The sequence below is a fragment of the Chrysemys picta genome, chromosome 24, assembly GCF_011386835.1.
Source record: "Chrysemys picta bellii isolate R12L10 chromosome 24, ASM1138683v2, whole genome shotgun sequence".
NCBI classification, from domain to species: Eukaryota; Metazoa; Chordata; order Testudines; family Emydidae; genus Chrysemys; species Chrysemys picta.
Genome location: NC_088814.1, coordinates 16,704,883 through 16,718,880, shown reverse-complemented (window position 1 = coordinate 16,718,880; position 13,998 = coordinate 16,704,883). Strand labels below are relative to the sequence as shown.

Here is a 13,998-nt window from a genome sequence, read left to right as displayed (position 1 = left end):
GAAGGCAAGCAACTCACCACCGGGAGTCATCCTCCTGGATCTAACCTGCTGCAGAGGACACACCGGTCCTGGCCAGAGAAATGAGCAGCCCCTGGAAATGGGGACCTTGTCTCCCTCAAAACCACAAATAGTCAGGAACCTTTTCTTCCAACCCAGCCCTAGCTAACAGGGTGTCCCTACCAAGAGCAAAATGGGCCATGAGCAGAGCCCTCACCAACCAGACACTTATCTCACTGAAAGTGGCGGCGCTTCCGCTCTCAGATGGACGGCTTTTGTGTCGCATCAACAACACTCGCAGTCTCGTCGCTCTTTCTCCCTTTCCATCGCATGAGGGCAGTAGACTGACGCATGACTTCTTTTTCCTTGCTACTAAACCCATCACAAGGGGGAAAAACAAGTAAGTTACCCTCTCAGTCGGCAATGTCGGGTAGGCTCTTCTTTTCACCTCCCCCACACAGTCGGGCTGCGCCCTCAACCCTCTTCCCATTACACCTTCAGGACTAAAAGTAGAAAGCACCCCTTGCAATGACACCCGAAATAGTCAGTCTGTACAGCAGACTCTGGTCAGAAAGGCAGAGCTTTGGAGCTGTGCTCCGGCTCTGCACCAGCTCCAGGCAAAAACCTGCAGCTCCACTGCTCCAGAGCTGTTTCGCGCTCCAACTCCAGGCTCCGCTCCAAAGCCCTGCGAAATGCCAAACCCGCACAAAAATATGCAGAAAGTGATCATGTTTTTGGCCTAATTGGCTTGTGAGTTGCTTGTTAGCTAATTTTTGACTTGTAGGTTGTTGCTTCTTGTAGCTTCTTGCTTCTTTTTTTTTTTTTTTTTTGATCGGCTCCCAGTAAAGACGGGAGAGAAACAGGGGTGCACAGTGGGCCCACCACAGTCCCAGACGACATGCCAGGGGAGATTTAGTCACATAGAGTGTTGGGGTTCTTAGGGATTGGCTTGTTTTGAAATGGGATTGGCTTGATTTCTGGCTTCTTATGAAAGTCGGGGTGCTTATATACCCAGTGAAAGTTGGCAACTGTGACTCTGGTCCCTTCCCCAGCCTTAATCCCACAGAGCACTATATTCAACGAGGAGGTACACGGCCTCTGAACAAAACTGGAGTGAGTACAGATAATGAATTCCAAGCACTGACTGCTTACTCACAGCCACTAATGTGGAAGGCAGAAACACGAGACCTATTCATGTCTCCTTAGAAGGATGTCCAGGCTGCTCAGGTCCACTTCTGCCATATTCCTGTCCAGCTAGGGCTCCTGGATGATTCCTCTGCAAACTAATAAAGCCAAGCAAGAACTATCACTACACAGAGCTCTACTGGTGCGTTGAATCTTGCCCTCATCCCTGCCTCTGTCTCCCATTCCATCTACATCAGCCCCAGACGAGGAACAGAGACTGAGCTCACACTATCAGTCACCGCTCTACTCTACTATCCACTGCCCCGCATGGTTTTCGTACACCCCTACTTCTCCATGGCTCCCGACACCTGGCCTGTGGGGATACACAGCTAGCACCCCTGACCGTGTCCTACGAAGGGTGCATGTTGGGGAGCAAGGAGAGAGAAAGGCTGAGGGGCCCCATGGGTGGTGGGAGGGACTGGGGGGAAGGGTAGGGATAGGGGTGCAGGTTGGGGAATGTTGGAGAAAGGAGGAAAGGGCACTGGAGGGCCCACAGATCTAGGGACAGAGTGGGGTGCAGGTTGCGTTGGGCTGGGGGTGTTGGGAGGGAGGAAAAAAGGAGGCTATAGGGCCCAACGGATGGGGGGATGAACTGGGGGGCTGTTGGGGAGGAAGGCGGGCTGAGCAGTCCCTACAGGTGGAGGCATGGATGGAGGCGCAGGTTGTGGTGAGCTGGGAGAATGTTGGAGAGAGATGGGCGCTGAGGAGTCCCATGAGTGGAGGAATGAATTGAGGAATACAGGCATGTGGGTTGGGGAAAGTTGTTGCAGGCTGGGGGGTGTTGGGGAGGGAGGGGGGCTGAGGGGCACTATGGGAGGAGGCAGGGATGGGGGAAAGGTAGGGATGGAGTGCAGTTTGGGGTGGCCTAGGAGGTGTTGCAGGAAGAAGAAAGGAGGACTGAGGGGCCCAACGGATGGGGGGGGATAGACGGGAGCGGGTTGGTTTGGGCTAGAGGAAGGGGGGTGTGGGTTGGAGAAGGTTGCAGGCATGGGGGGCGGGGCGGGTGGGTTGGGGACTGGGGAAGCAGGTTGGGGTGGGCTGGGGGTGTGGGGGGGGACTAGGACATTTGCAGCAGGCTGGGGCGTGTGAGGGGGACGAGAAAAGTCGTGGGGGGCGGGTTGGGGAAGGTTACGGTGGGTTGGGGACCGGGGAAGCGGGTTGGGGCGGACTGGGGGTGCAGGTTAGAGAAGGTTGCGGGGGGGGCGGGGACAAGGAAGGTTGCGGCGGGCTAGTGGGTGCGGGTTAGAGAAGGTTGCAGCGGGCTGGGGGTGCGGATTAGAGAAGGTTTTGGTGGGCTGGAGGTGTGGGGGGACAGGGCAGGCTGAGTGTGCGGGGGGACAGGGGAGACGTTGCGGCGGGCTGGGGGTGCAGGTTAGAGAAGGTCGCGGTGGGCTGGGGGTACGGGGGGAGGTTGTGGTGGGCTGGGGGTGCAGATTAGAGAAGGTTGCGGCGGGCTGGGGGTGCAGGGGGACGGGGGGCACACGGGGGTGCGGGCTAGAGAAGGTCGTACCAGGCTGGGAGTGCAGATTAGAGAAGGTTGCGGTGGGCTGGGGGTGCAGGGGGCTGAGGAAGGTTGCGGCAGGCTGGAGATGCGGAGGGACGGGGGGGCGGTCGGGGGAGCAGGGGGGCAAGGAAGGGTGCAGCGGGCTGGGAGTGCAGGTTAGAGAAGATTGCGGCTGGCTAGGGGTGCGGGTTAGAGAAGATTGTGGCAGGCTGGGGGTGTGGGGGGACGGGGGGCAGACTGAGGGTGGGGGGGCGAGGGAGGTTGCAGCGGGCTGGGGGTGTGGGGGGGACGAGGAAGGTTGCGGCAGGCTGGGGGTGCGGGGGGGACGAGGAAGGTTGCAGGGCCACCCACAGGCCTCAGGCCCCACAGGGGCCCCCACGAGAATATAGTATTCTATAGTATTGCAACTTTTTTTTATGGAAGGGGCCTCCGAAATTGCTTTGCCCCAGGCCCCCTGAATCCTCTGGCGGCCCTGGGAGGTTGCGACGGGCTGGGGGTGCGGGGGGGAGGTCATGGCGGGCTGGGGGGGCAGGTTAGAAAAAGTTGCGGTAGGCTGAGGGTGCGGGGGGCGCACTGGGAGTGCAGGTTACAGAAGGCTGCGGCGGGTGTGTGTGGGTGGGGGGGTTAGAGAAGGTTGCGGTGGGTTGGGGACCAGGGAAGCGGATTGTTGCGGACTGGGGGTGCAGGTTAGAGAAGGTTGGGGGGGCAAGGAAGGTTGCGGCGCGCTGGGGGTGCGGGTTAGAAAAGGTTGTGGCGGGCTGGGGGTGTGGGGGGACAGGGCGGGCTGGGGGTGCGGGGGGACGGGGGAGAGGTTGCGGAGGGCTGGGGGTGCGGGTTAGAGAAGGTTGTGGCGGGCTGGGGGTGTGGGGGGACAGGGCGGGCTGGGGGTGCGGGGGGACGGGGGAGAGGTTGCAGAGGGCTGCGGGTGCGGGTTAGAGAAGGTTGCAGCGGGCTGGAGGTGCGGGGGGACAGGGACGGGCTGGGGGTGCGGGGGGGAGGTTGTGGTGGGCTGGGGGTGTGGCGGGACAGGGCGGGCTGGGTGTGCGGGGGGACGGGGGAGAGGTTGCGGAGGGCTGTGGGTGCGGGTTAGAGAAGGTTGCAGCGGGCTAGGGGTGCAGGTTAGAGAAGGTTGCGGCGGGCTGGGGGTACAGATTAGAGAAGGTTGCGGCGGGCTGGGGGTGCGGGTTAGAGAAGGTTGCGGCGGGCTGGGGGTGCGGGTTAGAGAAGGTTGCGGCGGGCTGGGGGTGCGGAGGGACAGGGACGGGCTGGGGTGCGGGGGGGAGGTTGTGGTGGGCTGGGGGTACAGATTAGAGAAGATTGTGGTGGGCTGGGGGTGTGGCGGGACAGGGCGGGCTGGGTGTGCGGGGGGACGGGGGACGGGGGAGAGGTTGCGGAGGGCTGTGGGTGCGGGTTAGAGAAGGTTGCAGCGGACTGGAGGTGCGGGGGGACAGGGACGGGCTGGGGGTGCGGGGGGGAAGCTGTGGTGGGCTGGGGGTACAGATTAGAGAAGGTTGCGGCGGGCTGGGGGTGCGGAAGGACAGGGACGGGCTGGGGGTGCGGGGGGGAGGTTGTGGTGGGCTGGGGGTACAGATTAGAGAAGGTTGCGGCGGGCTGGGGGTGCGGGTTAGAGAAGGTTGCGGCGGGCTGGGGGTGCGGAGGGACAGGGATGGGCTGGGGGTGCTGGGGGGAGGTTGTGGTGGGCTGGGGGTACAGATTAGAGAAGGTTGTGGTGGGCTGGGGGTGTGGCGGGACAGGGCGGCCTGGGTGTGCGGGGGGACGGGGGAGAGGTTGCGGAGTGCTGGCGGTGCGGGTTAGAGAAGGTTGCGGCGGGCTGGGGACCGGGGAAGCGGATTGTGGCGAGCTGGGAAAGGTTGCGGCGGGCTGGGGGGTCGGGGGCAGATCGTGGCGGGCTGGGGAGATCGTGGCGGGCTGGGGGGCGGGTGGACGGGGGGCGGGCTAGATAAAACTGAGACGTGTTGACACGGGACCGACTGGCGCAGAACGGAAGCCGGGTTCCCTGGCGTACCGCGGTTGGCGTCCAGACCGCAGATATCACTTCCTCTTCCGACAACTTCCGGCCCCGCTCTGCAAACGGAAGCTGTAATGCCAAAAGCGCCTCCCGCCCAAACAGAGGGCCCTGGGCCCCGACCCGGCCCCCGCCTTTCCCACGGTGCCGCTGGATCTGCGGTGGCTGATGGGAGTTGTAGGCCGGGTATACTACATCTCCCACAAGCCACTGCTTCATTCCTTCCCTTCCCCCCAGCGGGGCTCAGCTGGGCACATGGCAATAGTGGGGGCTGTGGATGGGCGCTGGGGGTGGGGGGTCTTACGGTGTGTGTGTGTGTCCTGAGGCTGAGGGGCAATGGGGGGCAGGTGGGAGATGGGGAATAAACAGAGGGATTCGGGGTTTCTGGCAGTTTTGGGGTGTCGAGTTGTGGCTAGGCCAATCTGGGTTGAAGTGGGGACAGGTTGCTTTAGGACCCGCTCAGGGGGCATGGGAATGGGCAGGAGCAGGAGGGATGCAGGGGATAGGAGAGAGTAGAAGATTTTGGATGAGGAGAATGGGGGTGCAGATGCCCCAGGGGAGGAAATGAGAGGGATTAGGGGGCTTTATCTAGGTGAGTGGAGGAGGGTGAATGCTGCGGGGGTAGGAGCAAGAGCTGAAGTGTTTTCAGAGGAGGAAACTAAGGCACATAAGCCAAGGAGGGAACGCAAAGTTGATGGGGGGATGGCTAAGGGTGCCCCACTGTAACCTACTGTCCCCACTCATGGGAGGGGTCACCCATCCCCGTCGCTGTGAGGTTGGCTGCTCCCACTGGCAGCACAGCTCAGGGATGCTCCCTCTGTGACTCGCTGTTGCACATATAGAGGGCACGTCTCATAGCAGCTTGTGCTTCTCACCACCCCCTGGCAGCTAGAAGTTTCTGGCGCCTCACTCCATGGTGGGAGAAAGCACAAGACACTCCCATCGCCCCTGCCACCTCCGTACCTTTTTCTCCTCTAGCCAACCCTCTGCTTAGTGCCTTGCCCCTGCTGTGACATCTCAATGAGATGAGGCAAAAGGGTACCTGCCAAAATCCTGGGATAGCTCCCCTCCAGCACGGTACATGTGGTTAAGAGTGAAGGGAAAAGGGAGTACCCTGCCCCCTCATCCCACATGTTGAGTAATTTGTGATGTAAAAAAACCTGCTGTGATGGTACAAACGGAGAAACAGATCTTTCTATACATTATTACAGAGATTAAGTGGCACTGTTATGCAAAGGTGCGTTGGAGTCAGAGATGCTAGAATGCATAGTCCACCACCACACATTTTTATTTAAAAAAACACTACCAACCTATCAGAATACATCCTTACTCTATAGAGTAAGCTGCCAGTGTGATAAGCATGACTGAGATACTAAAGAACTCAGAGTTATATGTAGTTAAAATTGTCTGTATTGTTCCGGGGTGTGATGGTTCAGCCTCAACCGTGCTTGTTTCTCCATCTGTAGAGGGTTAAGGATTACATTCTCCTGCTCCTGCCAGCCAGAATCTTGTGTCTGAAGCAGATTTCAAGGCAGTAATAGAAGTTTAGGGTCACCGCTTTGTTGTAGGTTTACAATTAGCATTGTGAAATAAGTAAAAGAATGAAATAATTGTTTTCTCTTGCATTTCAATTTGATGTTCCTGTTCAAATATTCTGTGTAAATCAATCCTGTTTTGTGCATGAATGAGGAGTGTGTGTGTTAGAAGATAAGTGTGAAGGCAATCACCAGACCAAATGTTCTAGCAGGACAGAAAAAGGCGCTAGGAGATTACAACCTGCCCCTATTGAGATGTCAAAGGAGCGCAGATTGATGACTCTAAAAAACAAGGCAAGCACCTATCAATTGGGACAAGATAGCTGTGATCAAAATCAGCATGGGGTAAGTCCCCGAGAGACTGATGAAGGAATAAAATAAGCAATAAGAACAATTTTAGAAAACAAGCACTCGTCAAACAGCAATTGATTACAGCATAACGATGCAAAACTCATTGGTCCCAATGAAGTTAGATCACTATATCAACAGGGTGCTTTGCCATGAAATTTTGGGTTCGTCCTGCCAAGACTTCCCCGGAGCATCGTGTCACAACCGACAGAACCTGGCTCCTTCCTACCCATAATCAACCTAGCTGGCCACTAGGTTGCTCCAGACTCTGTACTGGTAACTACAGTGTGTGTGTGTGTGATTGAATGCATATGCTAATTGTATCTCCAATAAATGCGGCATATTGCCTTTTCCTCTGAAAAAGATCCTGTGTGCTTATAAGCATAACACAGTAGGGGTGGGATGATGGAATACATTTTCAACACCCAAGTGGGTCTTTGCAAACTTGTCAATATGATGTATTTATGTATTTTTAATCACACCTCCAGCGGCACCAAATAGCACATAGGGCAGCACATTCTGCAAACAAAGGTAAGAGACTACAATTCCCCTGCTGCATCAAGGCACACTGCACTAGAAGCACACCTGAGAAGCAGCAGCAGCTTTAAGTCCTTGTTCCCCCGTCCCACACACACACACACACACACACACACAGAATCTGCACAGAGAGCTATAGACGTCTGTCATAACTATAAAGGGAAGGGTAACAGCTCTCCTGTGTACAGTATTCTAAAATCCCTCCTGACCAAAATCCTTTTACCTGTAAAGGGTTAAGAAGCTCAGGTAACCTGGCTGACACCTGACCCAAAGGACCAATAAGGCAACAAGATACTTTCAAATCTTGGGGGGGGGAAAGCTGTTGTTTGTGCTCTTTGTTTGGGAGCTCGTTAGCTCTTGGGACTGAGAGGGACCAGACAACAATCCAGGTTCTCCACATCTTTCTAAATAAGTCTCTCCTATTTCAAACTTGTAAGTAAATAGCCAGGCAAGGCGTGTTAGTTTTCCTTTGTTTTCTCAACTTGTAAATGTACCTTTTACTAGAGTGTTTATCTCTGTTTGCAGTACTTTGAACCTGAGACTAGAGGGGGATCCTCTGAGCTCTTTAAGTTTGATTACCCTGTAAAGTTATTTTCCATCCTGATTTTACAGAGAGGATTTTTACCTTTTTCTTTAATTAAAAGTCTTCTTTTTAAGAACCTGATTGATTTTTCCTTGTTTTTAGATCCAAGGGGTTTGGATCTGTATTCACCAAGGAATTGGTGAAGAGTTTCTCAAGGCTTCCCAGGGAAGGGAATAAGCTTTGGGAATGGTGGCAGCGGACCAGAGCTAAGCTGGTAGTTAAGCTTAGAAATCTTCATGCAGGCCCCCACATTTGTACCCTAAAGTTCAAAGTGGGGAAGCAGCCTTGACAACGTCTATGTCCCAATCACCACTGGACACATGCAGGTGAACATGGCTTTGAAGGGAGGCTGTAGACCAACAGGCAAGGAGAGAGAGCATGTTGGCCAACACCTTAGAGAGAAGTAATGAAGGAAGAACAAACACCACCTGTAGTCACCTTCCGGGTTCCAGGCCTCTGCTCAGGAGGACATGCTTCGCCCTGCCCAGGGAGATCAAAAACTCACAAGATGAAGAAATTCTCCCTCTGCACCCAGAATGAGCAGGAAATCTTTTATTAGAAAACAAGCTGCAGCTAGAGGGAAGCAGGAGTCTGTACTCAGCCTTTACTACACATTTATCTTAGAGGCCAGTCAGGGTAATGCACCAGTGTCCCCTGGAGCAGCAGTGACACCCAGTGGCCAGTCAGGATAATGAACAGACTATTTCCCCTGGAGCAGCCGTGACAGCTGGTGGTCAGTCAGGATAATGCACAGAGTGCATCTGCCCTGGAGCGGCAGTGACACCAGTGGCTAGTCAGAGGTAATGCATGGACTGTCTCTTCCATGGAGCAGCAGTGACACCCAGTGGCCAGACAAGGTTATGCACAGAGTGTTTCTCGAAGAACAGTAACACCCCAGGGACAGCACCAGCCTCTTCCGGTGGTGGTGAATAGACAAAAATGTTGCAGCTGCAACCCTCTTTGTCATGAGGCCCTGCCCCTTCTGTGGTTCCACCCTCTGCTCCTCCTCAGCGAAGTGCCAGCCCTGCCTCCTCTCCTCCAAGGCCCTGGCCCATGGCCATGTCAGAGGCCAGAAGCCAGAGTCGGGCAGGGTGAAGCAGTTGCTGCACTAGCTGATGTCAGAGTGCAGGCAGCCGCCGAGCTTCCCCATCTTGTCTTCCTGCTGCTTGGGACCCCAGGGCTGTGGTTGCTCCTCAGCTCCCTACTGCCCTTTGACCGCTCACCGCCTGTAAGAGCCTCCCTGGTGCGGGGTCCAGCTACGGGGCCAACACAGCCCTCGGGGAGCAGGACTCAGGAACCCAGGCCAGAGCACATCAGTCCGGGATGCTGTGCTGAGCCTTGGACCCTCCACCTGCCCTGGGTGGTACACCCTTGTGAGCGGACACACGGGCCAAGGGCTATGCCCCGCTCACATCCTCTGAAGCAAGCCAGAGTTGGTAGGGAGGAGGACTAGAGTAGCCACCACACAAAATTCAGTTAAAGTCAAGTATTCATTAAGCTAATTTTTCCTACTGGGGACTAGGCTGCTGCAACAGGGATGGGATGGGAGGAGCCTAGGGTAACTTCTAGGGAACAAATTTCTAGGCCTGACTGGAGTCTTTGCAAAAGCAAAGTTACAACCCCACCCCTCACCCCACCCCTGCGCACACACAAACACACACACAAAACACCCTACTGATCAATCACTGAACAGACATCCAGCTGCCCCAAGCAGTGCCCAGGTCACCACAATCTAGAAACACAGGCCAGAGAAGACAACTCCCATGAGGTATCAGGGCCGGTGAGGAGCTGCACTAGAAATACACATTAGATCAGGGGTAGGCAACCTATGGCACGCGTGCTGAAGGCAGCACGCGAGCTGATTTTCACTGCCTGGGTCCTGGCCACCGATCCGGGGGGCTCTGCATTTTAATTTAATTTTAAATGAAGCTTCTTAAACATTTTAAAAACCTTATTTACTTTACATACAACAATAGTTTAGTTATATATTATAGAAATAGACCTTCTAAAGATGTTAAAATGTATTATTGGCACACGAAACCTTAAATTAGAGTGAATAAATAAAGACTCGGCACATCACTTCTGAAAGACTGTCGACTCCTGCATTAGATGTTGCCAAGGAAGATCAGTAGCTCGCAAGATGGAGAAATTCTCCACCTCCCCCTAGAGCTAGTTGGGAACCTTTTATTGGATATTAGCCCCAGCCAAAGGGAAGTACTCTCTCTAGTCATCTGAGCTGTCACCAGAGCCTTTAGGAGACAAACACTTATCTTAGCGACAACAACAGCTGCTTTGCTCCCCGCTGGTCTTGACTGGCCCCTGTCTTGAGGCCAGGCTAGTTTTGCTCTCCACCTCAGGACAGAGCTGAACTACTCTGCTACAAGTGTTCCCTTGCAGAAAACACAACCCAAGAAGAAAAAGTTAGTGGCAGAGACAGCAATGGTATTTGGCTCTGGCTCTTGCTATTCCAGAGGGATTTTTTCTACACTCCTTGAGACAGTAACAGCTAACTGAAGAGGCATCTGGCTGCTCCTGCACCCAAAGCAATCACACTGCACAGCAGACTATTGTTCCTTCCCCTTGCCTTTATCCCAAAGAGGTCTGTACCTAACCAGAATGCTCATGTCCTCTGAAAGGAGCTAGAGTCAGTACAGACAAGGAGCAGAGTGCAATGACCAGTTATTCACACCCAGTGATGTGGAAGGCAGAGAGTTGAGGCCTGAGCATCTCTGGTTACAGGCAATTTGCCCTCCTGGAAGATAACCATAATTCAAGAAAACTAATGCTTTCCGTTCCCGGGGCCCTGACAACTCCAAGTGGGAAGCCAGGGCTCCCACAACCTTCACATGCCCCAGTTATATTCAACGACTTTTTTTCTCATGGACCCACCCCATGCTAACATAACACGTTTCTCTCCATAGACAAGAGTGTTTGCAGCACTCTTTCAATAACTTAGTTTAAGTAAATTTCCATTTGCGCCTACTCCCCATCTCGCTGTCTGGTTTCCATTCCTCTGAATGGGCTCAGGGTGGCTGCTCCTTCTCCTGGTCTCTCCTCCAGGTTGGCCATTCTCTCATCTTCCCAATGTCATTAGGAACTGAAAAGAGAACGTAGGCCAGCACTGGTGTGTGGAGGACAGACATGGGCAGGCAGGTCACCTGGCTTCTGCTTCCTGGAGCCCCCTTCCCTAGTCCCCTCCAGCCAAGCCAGTGCTTGAAGTGATCAGCTCTGGTAAGAGACTACAGTCCTGCAGGTCTCTCCCTACCGCCAGCCCAGCCCATGCCTGGCCAGGATGCTCAGGTCCTCTGAAGGACCAGAAGATGGTTTTCTTTGGCTGTACTTGATATTGTGTCCAGTGACTCACACCCAGTGACTTGGAAGGACAGACAAGGAATAACAGAGGGTCCCGAGTTGCAGGCAGGTTTTCCTCCTTCACATTCAGTCTTGGGGAGCAGGGTGATGCTCCTAGCCCATTAACAGACAAATGCGAGGCTCCAACCTCCCCAGGACCCATCCCATGCAAACAAGAAGAATCTCTCTGTTCTCAGGGAGGCACCTTGCTACTCAGACACTGGATAGAGAGACATCATTTCAGCAAAATACACAGCTGCTCCTCCTCCATCACCAGACAGAATTCTCTGGCTACTCAGCTCCTGCTAAGTAGGATGTCTAGGCAGCTCAGGTCCTCTTCTTCCAGCCCCTCATCGGGTTGGGCTGCTCCACTGGCCTGGACAAGTCCTCTGCAAGCACAGCAAATAACCCAAGAGCCATCGCTTCCTGAACTTGTGCTGGGGTGTGAACTTCTATCTTCCCTGCCTCACCTGCACTAGAGCAGACCTAGATTAAGAGAGAGAGTCAACAATGATTAAAGCTAAGATTATATCACGGAGGTCACAGAATTCAGTGACATTTTCCGCCTCAGCCCTGGGGCAGTGACACTGCAACTGTCAGCCGCTGGGGGCCCCGTAGTTATCAGCCACCGGTGGCGGCAGGGGCCCCCTTCAGCTCTCAGCAGCCATGGGTGGTGGGGGAACTCCCACAGGCCCATGCCACAACAGATGGACCCCAGAGCTCCCAGCCGCTGCAGGCAGACTGGAGTTCCGCAGCCCCATGCCATTGCAGATGGACCCCATAGCCAGGGCCGGCTCTAGAATTTTTGCCACCCAAAGCAAAAACAATTTTGGCCGCCCCCTCCCCTTCTTTAATTACCCCACCGCCGGCCCCGCCTCAACTCCGCCCCTTCCCCAAATCCCCAGCCCTGCCTCCTCCCCCCAGGCTCTCAAGCCTAGGAAGGAGGGAGGGAGGGGGAGAAGCGGCGCCCGCGCCGCGGCCGCTCGGGATCTCCCCCTCCCTCCCAGGTTTGAGAGCCTGGGAGGGAGGGGGAGACTCCGAGCCGCCGCGGCGCGCGAAACAACTGATTCGCACGCCGCTGCTCTCCCTCCCTCCCAGGCTTGAGAGCCTGGGAGGGAGGGCGAGCAGCGGCGCGCAAATCAGCTGTTTCATGTACCGTGGCAGCAGCAGCGGAGGTAAGCTAGGGCGGCCGGGGCACATTTTTAGGGGCGGCATTCTGGCGCCGGCCATGCCGCCCTAAAAATGTGCCGCCCCAAGCACCAGCTTGTTTTGCTGGTGCCTAGAGCCGGCCCTGCCCATAGCTCCCAGCCATCACAGGCAGACCCTAAAGCTCCCATTTGCCACATGTCGCAGCGGGACCCAGGAGCGCCCAGCCACTGTGGGCAGGGGCAGGGCCCCACAGCTTCAGCTGCTGCAGGGAGCGGGGGAAGCCCACAGGCCTACACCACTGCGTATGGAACCCAGAGCTCCCAGCCGCTGCAGGTGGACCCAGGAGTTCCAAACAGCCATTGATGGCTTGGGGACCCCACAGCCCCTGTAGCAAACATGATCCTACCCCCTCTCTAGGGTGCCACTGACACAAAAACGATCTAAAAAACACTACTTATGAATCACTATTGGTTGGCACCCCATTGCCACCCATACTTCTATGCTGCCGCTGGCCAAACCCTCCTGCCAAAATCTAACCCCCAACCCAAAGTTTTAACCCCCCCCCCCAAACCGGAGCCAAAATTGCACCAAAAATTGCTCACCCTGGTCCCCAACCATAAACCCCTTAACCCAAACCATAGCCCAATCCTCCCCCAACCCTAACCGTGAGCTCTGAGCCCAACCCCGCTAAGCCTGACACCCTCCCCCCCCAACTCCCACATTGTGCAAACCCCCAGGAATCCTGCTTTGTACTGGCCGCCCAGCTACAGGGACTTCGCTCACACACACAGAAACGGATTCTGCAGCTACAAACATTGCGCACGTTCGCTGGCAGCGCCCACCGCAAAGCAGGGAGTTCGGTCCAACCCCCAGCACCAGCAGCTGCGCCCACGGGCCTGTGGCTGTTTCGCTGCCCACAGGATCCTCGTGCTCCAGCCTGGCAATTTCCTGCCTCTCTTCAGCAACTCCAAACGGTCCCGAGGCTTCGAGAAGTTTCTGAGCCACAGTGCCTGCAGCAGCGATCTCCACCCCCAGGCAGTGACAGCCCATTGGCTGCCAGCTCGGTCAGAAAACGTCACCTAGCGACAGCCCATTGGCTGCCAGAAAACACCGGCACGTGCAAGCGGGCGCAACCTGTGAACACCCCCCTGCGGCTTTTCGCCAGGCAGGACGGCAGTGCCTGCTGCTGAGGGTCTCCGTTCCTCTGCCCAGGCAGCTGGAATTGGCGCCACTCGGCCTCGACCTGTTTCTTGTGGGCATTTGCTGAGCTCTGACTGCACAAGGCCCTGACAGCTCCGCCCAGCATTGCTTTCAGAAAGCGTCACCAATGGGAGATTAGCTCTGTCAGAAAACGTCACTTAGTGAGGGCCCTGTAGGAGATCAGCTTTCAGAAAACCTCACCTCACTAGGCCCAATGGGAGATCAGCTGTCAGAGAACACCTGGCAGGCTGGCACCACAGTTCTTCTCAAGTTGCCAGACAGCGAGCGGTCCGTCCCCCCCCCCCCCCCCGTAACGTAGCAGCTCTTCCCACACTCACCAGCAGGCACTAGATGGGCCCATGCTGCCTTCCAATCCAGGTACTGCCGCGCGCCTCAACCGCTCCCCCATGCTCTTCCGTTCCGCAGTCAGTCACCCAGAGCCACCATCACAATAGCACGCCTAAGACGTGGGCAATAACACCCCACAACAAAGCCAGGCAACAGCTTAGTTAAGAGAAGAAGAAAAAAATCAGCGGTTTAGTTTCAAAACCGCCAGGAAACATAATTTTGGCACAACACCAAA

At 55.6% G+C, this 13,998-nt stretch overlaps 2 long non-coding RNA genes across 2 annotated transcripts; both read right to left on the bottom strand.

The window, feature by feature from the left end:
- Window positions 1-10: 10 nt before the first annotated feature.
- On the bottom strand, window positions 11-4,871 carry LOC135977335 (uncharacterized). Its single transcript, XR_010594779.1, has 3 exons — window positions 4,713-4,871; window positions 1,154-1,280; window positions 11-369 (listed from the first exon to the last, which is right to left on the bottom strand). It is a non-coding gene; the product is annotated as an uncharacterized LOC135977335 (long non-coding RNA).
- A 3,381-nt stretch (window positions 4,872-8,252) lies between these two features.
- LOC135977328 (uncharacterized) lies at window positions 8,253-13,468 on the bottom strand. The gene is made up of 2 exons (XR_010594766.1): window positions 13,058-13,468; window positions 8,253-11,552 (listed from the first exon to the last, which is right to left on the bottom strand). It is a non-coding gene; the product is annotated as an uncharacterized LOC135977328 (long non-coding RNA).
- Between the last annotated feature and the right edge of the window lie 530 nt (window positions 13,469-13,998).